The sequence below is a fragment of the Rhamphochromis longiceps genome, linkage group LG6, assembly GCF_057381845.1.
Source record: "Rhamphochromis longiceps isolate RC_006_pf linkage group LG6, R_longiceps_female_GT1.1, whole genome shotgun sequence".
Lineage (NCBI taxonomy): Eukaryota > Metazoa > Chordata > Actinopteri > Cichliformes > Cichlidae > Rhamphochromis > Rhamphochromis longiceps.
Window position 1 is genome coordinate 24,775,448 of NC_140562.1, and position 16,256 is coordinate 24,791,703.

Here is a 16,256-nt window from a genome sequence, read left to right on the forward strand (position 1 = left end):
TGATGGCAGAGATGTTCAGTTGTTCTGGGCATGGTGATCAGTGCCACTGAGATGATAGTGGTTTGAGTATGGGATTATATAGGGGAGCATTATATTACTGTGATTTATAATATTCTGATCTCAACACTTTGCAAATCAGGATCACAAAGGGGGGGGGGGGGGGGGGGGGAGAGAGATACGGGACTTCCTATGCATAAAAAGAAGATCTTGTCAAAAACTGTATTATTAGCTCTGTAAACATACTGTTATCTAAACACTTTACAAATGGTACCCAGTGTAATACTGAAACACAATATGGGCAATTTTCCCAATCCTATAAAAATGTAATTACACTAATCTTCTTTCTTTGGTTCTTTTCTGAATAATAATGTTTCTGTACATTCCATAATAATGCAGGGAGTATGACTTGTGCTGGTTTTGCACAAAGGAAAAAAGTTGAACGAAAACAAGATGACAAATAGTCCAAGCTTCGTTCATAATTTGGACCTTCACAACAATAATGAGGTTATTCATTCTAGATTCTATTACTGCTAAACTGTGTGCAGCATCAGTCAAGTACCTGTCTTGGGCTGCAACCACTGACAATATCCATCAGTGCTTTTGCAGGAATGTTGCAGGAACGCACAAACACAGATATATTTTACTAATACTGTTAGTCCATCTAACTGTATTAGTAAAACTTCAGTGTTTTACAGGATTATGTTGTTTTTGTTGAGGTCCTTGGTCTGGGGAGGATTGTCAATGACTGATAGTGTTCCTTTCTCTGTTTTTCTATCCAGGTAGGCTTTTAATGTATTGGCAGTGTGTTTGGGATCCTTGTCACACTGAAAAATGAAGCTTTTGCCAATCAGACACTTTCCAGATAGTACTGCATGTGGATCAAAATCTGACAGCAATTTTCTATGTTAATAACTCCGTGGATTTTGACAAAATTCCCAACATCACTGGCTGAAATTCAACCACAAACCATTACAGTTTTCATTGTGTGTTACAGATGGCTATCATAAGACCTTTTGCCACTGATTTAGACCAGTCTTTATCTTCTTCTTTCCCATCGTTATGAATGGCTTTCTGAGAGCCACCCTTACACTGAGTGCATTTCTGATTAGGTTTTGGTGAACAGTAGATAGGTACATTTGCCCAAGGATCAAATGTATTTTTCAGGTCCTGTGTCAGGTTTGATTGCTGGATTTTTTTAGATCCATGACTTTCAGATACTGTTCACCTGTTGCAGATAGTCTGCAGGCCTGCCAAGTCTTCTTTTGTCCTCCACTTGTCCAGTTGCACATTTTTTAGGACACAGTATACATCGCGCAGAGATGTGCCAACTTTTTAGTAAATAGCTCTTTGTGAATCACCTTGGTGCACAGATTACTGCTTCATGTTTGTCAAAAGATGTTCTCTCTGGTATTTTTTTAATAATAGATGCAAAGGAAAAATTGACAACAAATATAAATATAAATTATTAAAACAAGATCTCTGCTGTTGATTATTTTGTGTATGTGCTGTTTCCATCTTTGTGTAGACACAACACGGGTTCATCCCTTGAGTTAGCTTCCTTAACTAGCAAAAGTAACAATTCTGAAGATTTTCAGGTAAAAAGACAAGACTAAAAAAGCAGCCAATGCACAAAGAAAAACTTTCAAAGACCTTAAAAACCTTTAAAACAATTACGAGTACATCTGAGGGTATATATTAAGACTTTTGCACAGCACTGTAGTTATGGATTCTTTCACAACATTAAAAAACCATTTAGCTATCAGTGTAAAGTACCAAACACTGCACTGTATCAAAAGTGATATCATCATAGAAACAAAATGATCACCTCTAAAAGAATAACATCCTACTTTTAGCATAATTAAGACAAAATAATGAAACAAAGAATACATTAAAGTCACTCAGCTTAGAGGGCAAGAGCATAACCAATCATTGCTGCTTGTACAGGCAAGTAGGGACTAGAAACATTTGGCTGCTTATATCTTGGTGACACATTTGCTGTACATAATTATACACTCCCATCTGAAGCCAGGGAGAACGTACATGGGCAGAATTGCTCATTCCACACTCCAGTCAGAGACTGCCTTTGGACTATCTGTCTGACGGCAGCTGAACTTGCACAATAGAGTGATATGATTAGTTTGAGGAATATATCAGAAGCTTTCACTCTGAAAAGCCCCTAAGAGCAAAGTTATGTCCTGTCAAGGCGGCATTACTTCAGGGCTTCTAGCCTGCAATATAAGCGTTAATGATGTATGGCTTCACTCATGATGGATCCAGGAATAGTAAAGCTGATAAAAGACCAAGTTAAACTTTTAGGTCATCGTGTATTTGTCTAGAAACGAATTCATGATTCAATAGCATTATTTTAGGATTTAGAAACTCTGATACATCTTAACCATCAGGTCATCTGTTCAGCACCACTTGGCACAGTGGAATTAGTGCTCAATATGAAGTGCAATGATGTGTTTATTTCAATCCTGGTTGTTATAAATCAATAACTCATCATTATATTTACACATGAATGGACAGAAACACACACACAGACGCACAAACTCACACTCGTCTATAATACCAAAAACTCCCTTCACCTCAGAGATAAGGAAACACTCAGAGTTAGTGACACTAGGGCTGCACGAAAACAGAAAACCGCGATCTCGATTCATACTTATGTGCGATCTCATTTACAAATGACAACGATTTAAAAAAAAAAAAAAAAAAAAAAAAGACGACGATTGTACCGCATTTTGATCCGGGACGTAATCTGCATGAAAACAAGCGCTCACTCTTCCTGCTCAACAAATGACAAGGGCGGAGCCTTATACCACGTGATACAGAAGCTGTGCCGTGTGATGTTAAAATTAGCAGGGAAAAAACAACGGAGAGCACGTCAGGGATGACGAGAAAGTGACAGGAGAAAATCCGTCCCGGTCAACCACCCAAACATCAATAACGGGAACCTTATACAGCGCTTCCCTATACCCGTCGAACTCCCGCAGGCACAAAGAAATTACGGAGGCTATCACTTATCACATGACCAAAGATATGGCTCCCATCAACACTGTGCAAAACGAGGGATTTAGGAAAATGATCAACACCCTAGACAAACGCTACACAGTGCCATCCTGCAACTATTTTTCTATTGTTGCACTACCTGCTCTATACACGCAGTGTCGAGCAACGGTGGAGACGGAATTTCAAGCAGTACAACATTTTGCGGCAACCACAAAACGTGAGACATTTATTGTTTTTATGTTCAGTTTCAACTGTTGCGAAGTTGATGTGCAGTTAATAAGCGCAATAAATATTTATACTGGAAAAGAAAATCGTGAGAGAATCGTGATCTCAATTCTAAGCCAAAAAATCGTGATTCTCATTTTATGCAAAATCGTGCAGCCTTAAGTGACACTCAAATAAAACCATTCATTAACACAGGAACACAATCAAAAAATAACTATCTGGTTTTTTCAAGCAGATCACCAACACGTTTTTTTGATTGTTGACAAAGATAAGAACCCCAAAAAACAACTGTAAGTTAATTAATGCAGTTATATTACAATTACATGACTACAGATAAAGTTACACAACAGCTAAGCTTAGCCAGCTCTATTGTTGCCGATTAGTCATTAGCATAGCGTCAATGGCTTGTGTGCATGCATGCACACACAATGCAGATGACAGTTCACCATGTTACTGCAGCATTTGAAAAAGAAGAGGCCAGCTCACCCTTTGTCGTCCATCACATAGTAACATATGTCCAATGTCAGTTTGCAAGCTTACATTAAAATAACTTCTGCTCCAGTCCTGTGAATAAGGTATTACTAATTTTATTAACCCATTAACGGTGCCATATTATTATACCTACACTCCAAGCAGTCTTTAAGTTTTTGCAGAGTATGGATACGGTAATGAAACAATCCCACAGTCCTTTTTTATTTAACTGATGTTAAGAGTCAAGTGTCTCTTATATGCATACACATTCAACACATTTCTGATTTATGAGAGTTACATGTCATATACAGTCATTATAAAGCTCTTTGAATGCTCCGCTAGGGTAGAAAGAGCTATGTCAGAACCAGTCCACATACCAATAAGCAAAAATTAAGTTTATCCTAAAATGCAAGCAGCTGCTGTTCGTTTCTCTTACTAGTTATTAGAGGCCAAGTTTGTAGAGTTGCCTTCTTATCTTGCCTGCATTAAAAGTTGATCAGCCCTTTTTGAACTTGAGTGTTGATATAATGTCTTATGTAACTCTTCCATGGAAGAGAACAACATACTGAGTTATGAATCTGTGTGGTTTATCTGCTCTTCAAACCCTCATCCATTCATAAACACAGGGTTGGCCTGTCAAATACACACAGCGATCACTACTGTATCAGCCAAGCTGCTTTCCACAGGGAGAGAATCACTAAAGTCAAACCTAGGTGATGTTTTGTTCTGCAGCAGTAGCTTAAAAAATTATGTATATTTAATTATATCTGTGATAACCTCACAGCAGGCACCGAGCTGGAATCAACTCCATTACCTTCACACAGACTTAGCTGTATTGCTTTTGCCTAACTGTCCATGCATTCATATGCTTAGCTGAATATCCCAAGAATGAGCTCTAGAGAAGCAAAAATTATACCATTTTCAGTTCATATTAAATAACTTTAACTTCAATAACAGTTAAAAACTGTTACCCATGTATTACACAGGCTATTTACTCCAAGAAGCACAAACAAATAATTAATTTTAAGGACCTACATGAACGGCCAGTGGGGATAATGCTAATTAGGCGAAGAATTTGCATCAGACTTAACAAACAAACATTACTGGGAGCAAAAAGCATTGCAGGGGGTATTTCAGTGCTTTTGCATGAGGCTGAATGACATAGCGATTTGATGTCCTTAGATACTTAAGATTTTTACTGTGGCTGAGTCATTTAAATTCAATCACGGTCACTTTCACGCTGATATGGTGCACTACAAAAAGCCATTGCCATTCTCAGCCAATCAAGAAACAGGGAAAAATATTTGGAGGGTTCTGGCTCCAACCAGGAGAGATGGTGCTGACCTTAAAGCCACTCTCTAAGACTTGTAATGAATGTAAATTATGTGCTGTTTCCATCTTTAAATGCAGCGTGTGTCACATTAAACATAACCCGGTACTTGCTGCTCATCTAAAGCTGTTAGCGGGGGGAAAAGTATGTAATAAAGGTACACATCATAGAGAGGTATAGTACCTGCTGTAGCACTGTGACACCAACTCATAACTCAGCTCATTGGCTTAAAGATATTTTCCGAACATCATGACTTTAACACAAGAAAGTCTGAATGATACATTATCACTTGCAAGCACAAAATAAGAACTGTGCTCACTGAATAATCGAATGCATGCCCCAAGGAAAGAGTTAGAAACAAGTAGTTTGCAAAATGAAAAAATGAAGTGAGCCACAATAATGTCTCCCTAGTGCATCCAAATATGCTCTGACACAAAACAAAATAAATTCACTGTCTACGCAAGGCAGCCTTGCCCTTTCTGGCAGCTGGTAATTGGCCCTTGGTAAGCCCATTTATCGTGCATATTAGCAGCACTGTTTGGACTTTATGCAAGACCACACCGAGGTTCATTCCAAACAACCACAAGTTATGTCCTCCTCTCAGCCTTAACGCACAACGCTGAGACACAGTCAGCCTTTGCAAGACTATAATCCTCTATGCAACCTGTAAAGCACACCCATATAGATCTGTCTCATTAAGCTTAGAAATAGTGAGTATTTCTTTCAAGATATTTAGTAGGGTATTTAATTCTTTAAGATTACGCATCAACTCTGAGGTCATGTGTGAAATGATATACATTGTTAAAACGACAGGAGGTGCACGTGTCAGTGAACCGACTTGTCAGTTTTACTTAAGCCAATTTTAAAATTGGCTTTCGCTAAGCGCATAAAAGTATTAACCAGCATAACATTAGTAATCGCATGAAAGCCTAAATATAGATGTCTAATCAGTAGATTTAGAATTAAATGATCAGAAATTATGGCATCATTGGTGGTATGTAAAAAAAAAAAAGAAAAATTAAAAAAAAGGGGCATAGTCATTCTGCACAGATGATGCACCAATGTAAAATATTTATTCTTAACCAACTAAGCAGGGAGACTCTCATTTGGTTTAGTGCTTCCGAATGAGGAAAGAATTAAAATCTCTGTCTGAACACTTCCTGAGGGTGAAGAGAGACACACTGAGCGCTTTGGTTCATTATGTTGTTATGTGCTGAACCACAGGGGCCCTCCACACAGATGGTGATTCTGCAACATGCTATTTTACATTATGTGGTTCTCCAGCAGCCAGATGTAAACACAATATGTCAGATCCCATTTATTTACTGGCATGTATAAAATAAAGTTCTTCTGCTTACAACAAATGTCTAGTGCGAGCTGAGCACAATATAAGAAATGAAAAATGTGAAGTATAAAAGGTCGAGGTTTTCTTAAACTGTGGTACTTTTGCGAGACCCTCATAGACATTGGTGTCCATGAGGGTTTCTTTCACGCTTTCTGTGTTTATTCACCACTTTGCATTTAAGCATTAGTTATTATTAATCTCTGGCTCGCTTCCACAGTGTGTTTTTTGTCTTGTCTCCCTTCCCTCACCCCCAACTGGTCATGCCAGCCTGGTTCTGCTAGAGGATTCTCCCTGTTAAAAGGGATTTTTTTCTTCCCACTGTTGCCAAGTGCTTGCTTATAGGAGTCATCTGACTTGACTTGAATTTAATTGAATTAAAAATGTGTCTGATTTATAGTTATTGCTAACCCACAAGAACACAACCCTGGAAACAGCCAGTAAACTAGCGATGGATCTGTGTATACCTGAGCTGTATGGATACACAGCTTTATCTGTGATACCACGAGAAGATCAACAAGGATTGAGTCATCTTCAACAAATTTCAGCTGAACATACATTTCATAAAACGCAGGCGCTCATGTAATTGTTTTGCCAGTAATAAGATGGAACTAAAAAGTGATTAGGGAAAAAAGAGAGATGAGCACAGGGGTGATAACATCAAGACCCGGACACTGAGCAAGAAAGAAACAAGCTTAGAACAAAACCAAAACAAAATTTCCTGGCCATACCCAAGTAGACACAAAAAAACCTCAGTTTTTACCCATGCTTTTTCATCAAACTTTAACAATTTTAACTCCAAAGTAACAGAAATAATTTATCCTTTAAATATCCAAAAGGAAAAAAAACGACTTATAATCATAGTTATGCTGCAGAAGTCCTGAGGTTTATGCCTCCTTTTAGTTATAAAGAGTTGCTGTGTCTTTTGTTCCAGTTTTATTGCTGATCAATAGTTTTAAATGCCATGTGGCCACTCCTCTGCAGAGACTGACCAGTGGACTCGTCCGTCAGTAGTAAATCCCCTTGACTCTGCGTAGCCATTCAATTTTCCGCCTTCAACCTCTAAGACTCGCATCCAAAGGATGAGTGATGATTTAACCACTGAACACTACAGAAGGGCGTGTGCATGTGTGCGTGCGTAATAGCCAACTACACATGTAAGATCCTGTACACATATCCAGAGAGATTATTTTAACCTTTATCATGTTATATAGTAACTGATATACAGTGCTCAAGGTTCTTTTTTTACAAGACCATTTATAGACATGTGTAAAGAGCATAATGTGTCCAAAAGCCCAGGGGACGAAAGCAGGATGGGGCCTTCTACAACTTAGTCGCCTCGCTGTGACTGTACTAAAACGTGTGTAGCTGCTGTGACGACCTAAAGCCACATATTACACACTAGCTGACCACCAAGTGTTTGGCTGCAGGAACAATACACACTACTGATCGCTTAATCACCAGGAAGCTGAACATCCATTCATACACAAACTACAGAGTCAAACCGAATGAATAGGCAGAGAAGCGGCTTTACAGCTCTAAAATTCAGCAAGGCTGAATACCTTGTCCCCGAGGACTTTGCTTAGCTGGTGTTATACTGTGTTATTTAAAATATATTTTGAAGTTAACAAGTCCTGAAGTGCAAGGCGAGAAGGATTAGCCAGCATTAATGTACCTGAATAGGTTTTCGGGTGGCAAAGAGGAAGAATGTTAGCAGGAAGTGTCACACTGCAATGGTGTCAAGCTCTGACATTCTTAACCCCAACATGTGCTCTTGCAGCTATATCCTCTAAAAGTCTCTTGGCAGCTTACTTAAACGCAAATGCTGGAGAGAAACTGTGTCATATAACAATGAATAAGAAGGGAAAAAATGTATGAATTTAAAAAATAAAAAATGGCATTGCTGTCAAATATTTTTCTACTTCCTGGTTTATTTTCTGACAAATAAAGATATCCATGCACCTAAAAACTGCCAGGTTTGAATTTGAATTCTTTCAAGTGTTTGCTCTTGATATGTGATATTTGCACCAAATCTTTATACTCCAAGAACATATTTGGTGGTTCTAACTTGCAGGCGTGAACACTCACAGAACTGAACAAATAAGTGCAGGAAAACATGATTCAGTAGAACAGCAGAGCCAATGAATTAAAAGCATTTTCTGCGATAATGATTCGCACATTTAATTCCCCAAGGTGAACCTCTAAGAACAGCATTCATTCATTCTGCTTTGAGAGCAATAGGCTTTCAGTCTCCCCATAATATTTCCTCATTAGTAACCCCTTAGCTCAAATCCCTGTTTGATCCTCCTACTCCTTCATTATCATTCTCACTGCAGATATCTTTGTATCAGTGCTGTTTCTTCACTCTGAGGAATGACAGGACAATGTGATGTGTAGCTGACAGAACAAAACTGAGTGGGGCAGTAAATGGTAGAAGCAGTTTTCAGGTGGAGCATTTGATGTGTTAACACATTTGCATTCAGGTCTAAAAGGAGTCAAAGCTTACATGTACATACTCTGAGTGTAGCGCACTGAAAATTATTAGCAAGCCTAAGAAAATGCTTGGATGAAAAGAGCTATATCAACATATTATTTCAACTAGTGTGCAAAACAGCCCATGATTAGGCCTTTGGGAACTAATCTAAGGAAAACAAAGAGTGGGAGAGAGTGGGTTTTAAATCTGTGTGCAAGGCTGGCCAATTAGAACATTTCAGCAACAGCGCATTCATTTTAACTGTCAAACTCTCAACTACCTCTATAGGAAAAAAGAAAGAAAGTTTAGTAGATTTACCTATTCTTTAGTGAAAATGTCAGTGAGTCCCCATTTGACTCGGGTTCATTTCTTTGCATGACACCCCTTGAGGCGCATAATCTTCATAACAAATGCCAAAATATGTGCCACCCAAAATGATGCTCACTTCAAAGACAAACCACATAAAAGCTTTCTTAAATCTCATTCTGAAATGGTATGGGTACGGTCACAAGGATCAGTGTCAAAGGAATCAGTGCAGCAATCCTCAGGGGAAAAAAAGGGGGCTTCGAGGAGTGTGTGAAAATAATATCACTACAGTACAACAAAGTTTGGATTTTATATCATGTTGAGATGATTAACAACAGAAGTCATCTGAATCGACAGTATCTGTGCCTTCTTCACAGCAGACTCAAACAAATAATCAGAGGATTTAGAACGACTGCATATGACTGCTCTGCAGCATGCACTAATCTAATGATGAAACTTCACAAACAGATCTTATTTTTTTCTTATTGCAAGTAATCTACATGTATTTACCCATTTTAGCAGCATAGCATGCTCATTACCCGCTATTTAAAGCCCTGTGAACATGAAGCTATTAATAGGATCCCTGTCCAAAAAAGTAAAAACCTAAACTAGGCTTAGTGTTGTCACCGCAGTTCCATATTTTATTAAGCCTGCTGATATTATAAAGGGCTGCCGCTTCAATTTTAGAAGCTGCTAAATAATTGAGTCATTTCTACAGTGTACTAAATGAATATAACATGGGCTTAAAGGATCAATACACTGAAGGTCGGGTTTGATTTTCATGTTTCTTGGGGTTACTGTATCTTATACTATGTAAAGTGTCAATAAACCTACAGATTGCAACGTAGTAAGTTTAATGAAAAGCAATTTTATTAAGAAAAACAGTTCAGGTGAACATGTTATCATGACAAGAATGCAAGAAGAATGAAAACTGGACACACTATGTGAACAGTGCTGTCATGAGTCACAAATTGGCCTGGCTGTATGCTTGCTACACAGAAAGTCCTACAAATCTAACTAGTGTTCCCACTGGCTCAATCAACAGACTATAGGTTTCCTCAAGGTAGAAACTAAATGCATTGGATAAATATAGTAATCAGACTCTAAGAAAACTATGATCACAGAAAAATAGATTAGCCGTCAACTTATTTAGATTTGCTACAAAAAGCTCAAAGGGCCAAAACATTTAGGACAAGAGACAGGTTAAGATTCTAATTAAGTTTATTGATAAAATAAAATAAAATAAAATAAAAGTGTAACAAAGGGACCCTGTGTGAAGGATGAGGAAAGTGAAAGGGGTAAAAAGCAAGAGAGAGGGCGCTATAGAGGCCACTTAAATATGCCCACAGGTGCCCCAAGTTTGTCATCAAGAGAGAGAACCGAGAATTTAAAGACACAGATCAGACACGCAACAACTGTGTAGATGAATTACTCTCTGTCTGCTATTTAGGGAATTATTTATTGTCCACTATAATATTTAGGTGTTTAAAGTGAAGATTACGATGATGGAAAAAGAATGTAGACCATTACCACACTGGCTCAGGCCTTTTTTACTGGCCAGATGGTGAGCACAAAATCACATACAGCTACACTAATATAGTTTGAGGGCAACATCTAATGATTCAGTTCTCTGTACAATATGTGGAAAAATAATACCTATAATTACTAGGTTCACTCCTGTGCAGGTAATAACCTATATCGACTACTAACTCCACCTTCAAGCAGTGTAACACCAACTAACGCTGAAAGAATATTTATAACAGAAAATGTAGAGGCCAAAGTTGTTCAGCAGTTATTCATGAAAATTGGCTTATTTGGTGTCTGTTTCTTACGATAATAAGACCCTTTTTTTATCAAGGTAAACCAGGTTTATAGGTCATAAGGGAAGAGGATGGCTGCCTGCAAGAAATAAAAGACAAACAAATTGTAAAAAGCATACTTTCTTATTGAGGAAATATCACCCCCAAAAAAGCAGACACCCATTTCTGCCACATCTGTGCAAACTCCACTACCAGCCAGAATCTCGGATTATTGACCCCTGTGGGCTCATTATCACAGACGCAAACAACATAGGCTGGCATATTGCCATTCTCTATTCAGTCCAGGCTCTGTACCAGACAAGCAAAATCATGTTTGTGTTGGTTCACAAAACATCTGATTTTCCAGAACTATATTGATACACCATGAGTGTATTTAGCAGCAAATTGATTCACAAATTATCAAACATAAACAAGACATACTGACCTTGGGCTTTCCGCTGTTGCACCCACATACTTCTACAGTTTTGTCACATAGAATGAATAAACACTTCTGACATGGAAAAGTATATCTATAAGTATCAGGAAAATTACAGCTTTGACACAAAAAACAGATCACATGAACTCTAGGCAGAGTGAACCAGCATCAATACTTTGTGGCTGCTGAAGCTGAATGAAATTTAGCTAAAAAAAAAAAAAAAAGTCATTGGGGATGTTTGGTTAATCTTATGGTTAAGTGGATGTTTAAAAACCGTCAACCTTTTTTTTTTCTAAGAAAAATGCTTCACGGAGATAAGTTGTGCTTAACCATAATGTAGACAGAGATAGATTGTGAGCTGTGGAAAGTAAAACACTTTTGCAATCATGCAGTCTCATTTGCATAGATGGCCCAGACCTGCCGATTTTACTTTGGAGAAAAAGATAAGTATTTTAAGAGACAGCCTTATATAACTAGCAACAAGCTTTTCTTCAACCACCAAAGGCTCTTCTCATAAAACATGCAGAGCTGTGCTTCTCAGTAAAATTTACTCACACTCCAATGGACAACCATGAGGACAAAAATACAAAATGTGTGACTGTAGTGATTTTTTTACCTACCTATAAGTAAATGTACCTAATAACACCCTGCAATGCAGAGTTTTCAATGAAATGTGATTTTAATAAAGACTTTCTCACACGTCAAAGTAAGAAAAGCATAAATATAGGTAATAAGATAAATAATGGCTGAATTCCCTTTAGCTGTTTCAGTTTCAGCTTCCTTGATGGCCAAACTCATATATCATAGCACTCCTTAAATTGGATCGAGCCATAATTAATCATATTGCTTAGTGAGATTTATTTAATCTACATCGCAAACAAGTTTGTGTCAAATATCAGTCATCTATATTGTTGCTGCATGTATAGCTTAATTTCTGTGACATCTATTAGATACGAAAAAGATCCCTGTCGTCCACTTATCATTTCTATCAGATATGAAAATGTATGTATTTATCACACAGACCTCTTATTTTTGAGAAATAATTTTTCAAACCTCTATATGGCACTATATTTAGAATAATAAAGCCGAGATTTCTCTTGACTGGAGGGCATAGTGGTAAGAGAACAGTAAAAACAACAGTTAAACTAGAAGGGCTGTGTTTCTGAGGCAATCTCTTTTGATGTGATGCATTTTCTCTGGTAGAGTAGCAGAGAGGCAACGAGGCAACCAGCATCTGTGCAGAACTGCTGTTCAGAACCCTGGGGCAAGCCATATGCTGACATAGTAAAGTGTCAGAAGATACTGCCCAAAGACAGATGAGTGTGTTGTTTCACAAGATCCAGCAATGACCCCCAGGCAATGGCAGAAGTAATGAGAAGACGTACGCTAACAGGAGGCGATCTGCATAACGACACAGCTGTCATTCTTATCATACAGGTGAAGCATTACTTACTATTACCACCTTTGTCAAGGCATCAGCTAAAAATGTGCTATGCCTTCGCACATGTGTATTTTTGTCTCACGGGCAGGTGAAGAAGTGTTTGAGTCTGACAGCCACATATGAAGGAAACACCAGTGGTTTGATTTTTCATCAGAATGCAAACACTACACTAAAACTGTTGTGAGTTCACTGCCTGGCTAGCAAATATCTTAATGTACTGACCACCTGCAGTTTTCCAAATAATAAAAGTAGCAAAGCTAACAGTGACAGTTTTAATAAAACAATTTTACTAGGTCCTTGCTTTAGATAGATTTAATTGGAAATGTTGCTCTAAAATTTCACCCCAACAGGGGAGGAAAATCCAGTTTTTAGAAAACTGCAACATCTCTGTCGAGACACAATGTCTTTGCTGAAAAATGACATTCACAGAACATAATGTGTACAGTTTTCAATGGTCCTATTTTCTACTTGAGAAATTGCCCTTGTTTATATGAAATGTACACACTTTCATATAAGGGCTCTATTCAATACACGTAAAGTCAAATATTTCAAGCCTTTATTATTATTTTGATTATGGCTTATAGCTCATAAATTACATTTAAAACTCTTCAAAGTATGTTCATTTGTACACAGCAGCATTTGGTTGGAAACCCCCGACTACAAATTACAGCGTGACATAGAAGTGATGGTCTTGTAACACTCTGACAACAGCCTTCAGCTCGTCTGTATTTTTGGGTCGGGTATTTCTCATCTTCCTCTTACAATACCTCATTGATTCTTTGTGGGGTTCAGGCAAGTTGGCAGGCCAATCAAGAACTGTAATAACATGGTCAGCAAACAATCTAGGAGTTTTGACTTTGTGAGCAGGTAACGAGTCCTGATGGTGAAGAAAATTGGCATCTCTGTAAACTCTGTCACCAGATGGAAAGTCAAAGTGCTCTTAAATCGTGTCCTAACTGTGGACTTGATAAAACACCACCAACACAGCAGCAGAAACATGGTACCCCAAGTCATCACAGACTGCAGAAACTTCACACTGGACTTCAAACACCTTGAATTATGAGCCTTTCCACTCTTCCTCCAGACCGAGTTCCACAAGAAATTCAAAAAATTACTTTCATCTGAAAAGAGGACTTTAGAGTACTAAGAAACTGACCAGTTATTTTTCTCCTTAGCCCAGATACGATGTTTCTGTCATTATCTCGACAGAAGCAGTGGCTTGATATTAGGAATGTGACAACTGAAGTCCCTTTCCTGAAGACATGTGCATGTGGTTGCTCTTCATCTCCAGACACCAGCCTCAGCGTATTCCTTGAAAAGCTTTCCTAAGTTCTTGCCAGTCATTCTACAAGCTTGTTACTTGTATATCTTTTCATGCCACACTTTTACATCAAGTCAACTTTCCATTAATGTGCTTTCTTACAGCACTCTGTGAACAACCATCCTAGGAAGGATCACCATCTGGAAAGTGCCATGTCAGTGGTCTTTGCTAAGATTGTGGTTGCATGTGCTGAACAAGACTACAAGATATCGGAAGAGTAATTGGAAGCAAAATAGTCTAATGTTTTGAGATTTTTAATTTTTTTTTTGTACAGCATCTTCTATTAATTGCATGTCAGTGCTGAAGAGACAAATATAGTTTCTAACATGTTTTAATAATACAGTTTTTTTAGAATTAGATCCTTTATTAAGATGGCAATAATAGGATTGATCAATATTATAGATTTGAGTTGATCACAACAAGCCTTGCCCAGAATACTTGTACATGTGTCCCTGTCTATTACAGTTCAGTTAACCGGTCTCGTAAATAACAAAGATTTGGTAAATATTACACAAAGAACCTTTAACTTTAACATCTATAATACTAGTCTATTGAAAACATGTTTAGGTCATTACTATACCACACCAAATCTGAACTGTCAACAATCTTATTATTCACATGTTTCTGTCAAGCCATTGTTAAACCATACTTTGGCCTTTACAAGATGTCACTGATAATCCAGATGTCCTTTCTATCCCCCCACCAAAAGAATTTAATGATTCCTTCCTCTAACATGGCAGGAGTTCAGTGAGCAGTATGCCAAGAAGCAGGGGATCCAGACTGGCTTTTGAACATCACTTACAGTGTTCAAAGCCTCTTCGAAATACTGTCATCCAAATTCAAACAACGAATTAAAAAATAAATAAATAAAATAAAAATCTAAAAAAAAGAGTACAGAGAATGGATGACTTCTCAGCCTCAAATGAGGAGAACTTTTTCTTCCTTTCTTAAGTCCAAGCTTTCACAAATGATGCAAAAGTGTTGCGCTAGAGCTATTTTAGCAGCAATACTCAGACGAGTAATATCACATGACTATGGCTTGTGTGTAATCTGACAGATGTGTATTTCTCAGGTAATTAAAGTGGATGTCTTCCAATAGCAAATACTTAGAAGACTACATCAAACTTGTTTCTAGGATAATACAAAAAAGTCACCTCTTAAAGTGATTTTCTTTTTTTCCTAAACAAAATAAATAAATAAGTTTCTACCGCCAGAAAAAGTAAGGTGTTACAACTTCCTACCACACTGCTGTTAGGACTACTCTCCAAACTTAGATCAAATTACCCAACTTTGAGAGTGACTGTTCTGTGTTTTCACTCTAAAACTCTGAGGAGAAGCAAAGCATCCCTTCTTGCCTCTGAATATTGTCTGTTTGAGGTCCAGGCTTCCTCCTTTTCCGCTAGCTTAATGGATTATGACAGTGATGCAGCATGAAGCCTTAATCCCTTCGCCGTCGTCGTCTCCCCTCCCTTTATGTTAAGCCCCTTGACTAGAGAGTGTGTCTAAGTGTGTCAGGTGCCAACCGTAACTTGCAGCCAAATGTTAGCTTGGATGACATACAAAAACAAAGGTGATTAAAGCATCAACTGCTGACAGCCATTAAGGCTCTTCCTTAGCCTATTACCAGGCTGTGGAGTTAATATGCCAAGGAAAAGGATCTTTCAACTTAATAACACCATAAGAACACCAAAAGCAATCAACACTTATTTGCATTTTTTTCCTGTGTAACCCAAGCATGATTACTCACCATGATTTGATCCATATTAGAGTAACAAAAATAAACTAGGGAGTCAGAGACCACTAAAGGAAGAAACCATAACCAGGAGCTGGCTAAGTAGCTCTCTGTGATCTGGCAAACTGGACAGACCGCACAGCAGAGAGGCTCTCCAATACACCACATTAAGGCAGAATGTCACATCAGTGATCATATATGCCAATAATGGAAAATCCATCTAAAAGATGGAATTAGGGAGGCGACACCAGGTAGTAAATCCACTTTTGTCATGTACAAATGGTACTCACGTCATTATTATGTTAAGCTTAACAACAGAGGAACGCACAAAATCTACACCCAAAGTTTAAACTGCTTTGTCTGAGTTT

At 38.0% G+C, this 16,256-nt stretch overlaps 1 protein-coding gene across 1 annotated transcript in view; it reads right to left on the bottom strand.

The window, feature by feature from the left end:
- ctnna2 (catenin (cadherin-associated protein), alpha 2) overlaps nt 1-16,256 on the bottom strand; it is a 340,484-nt gene that overhangs the window by 276,418 nt on the left and 47,810 nt on the right. The gene's annotated exons all lie outside the window — the stretch shown is intronic.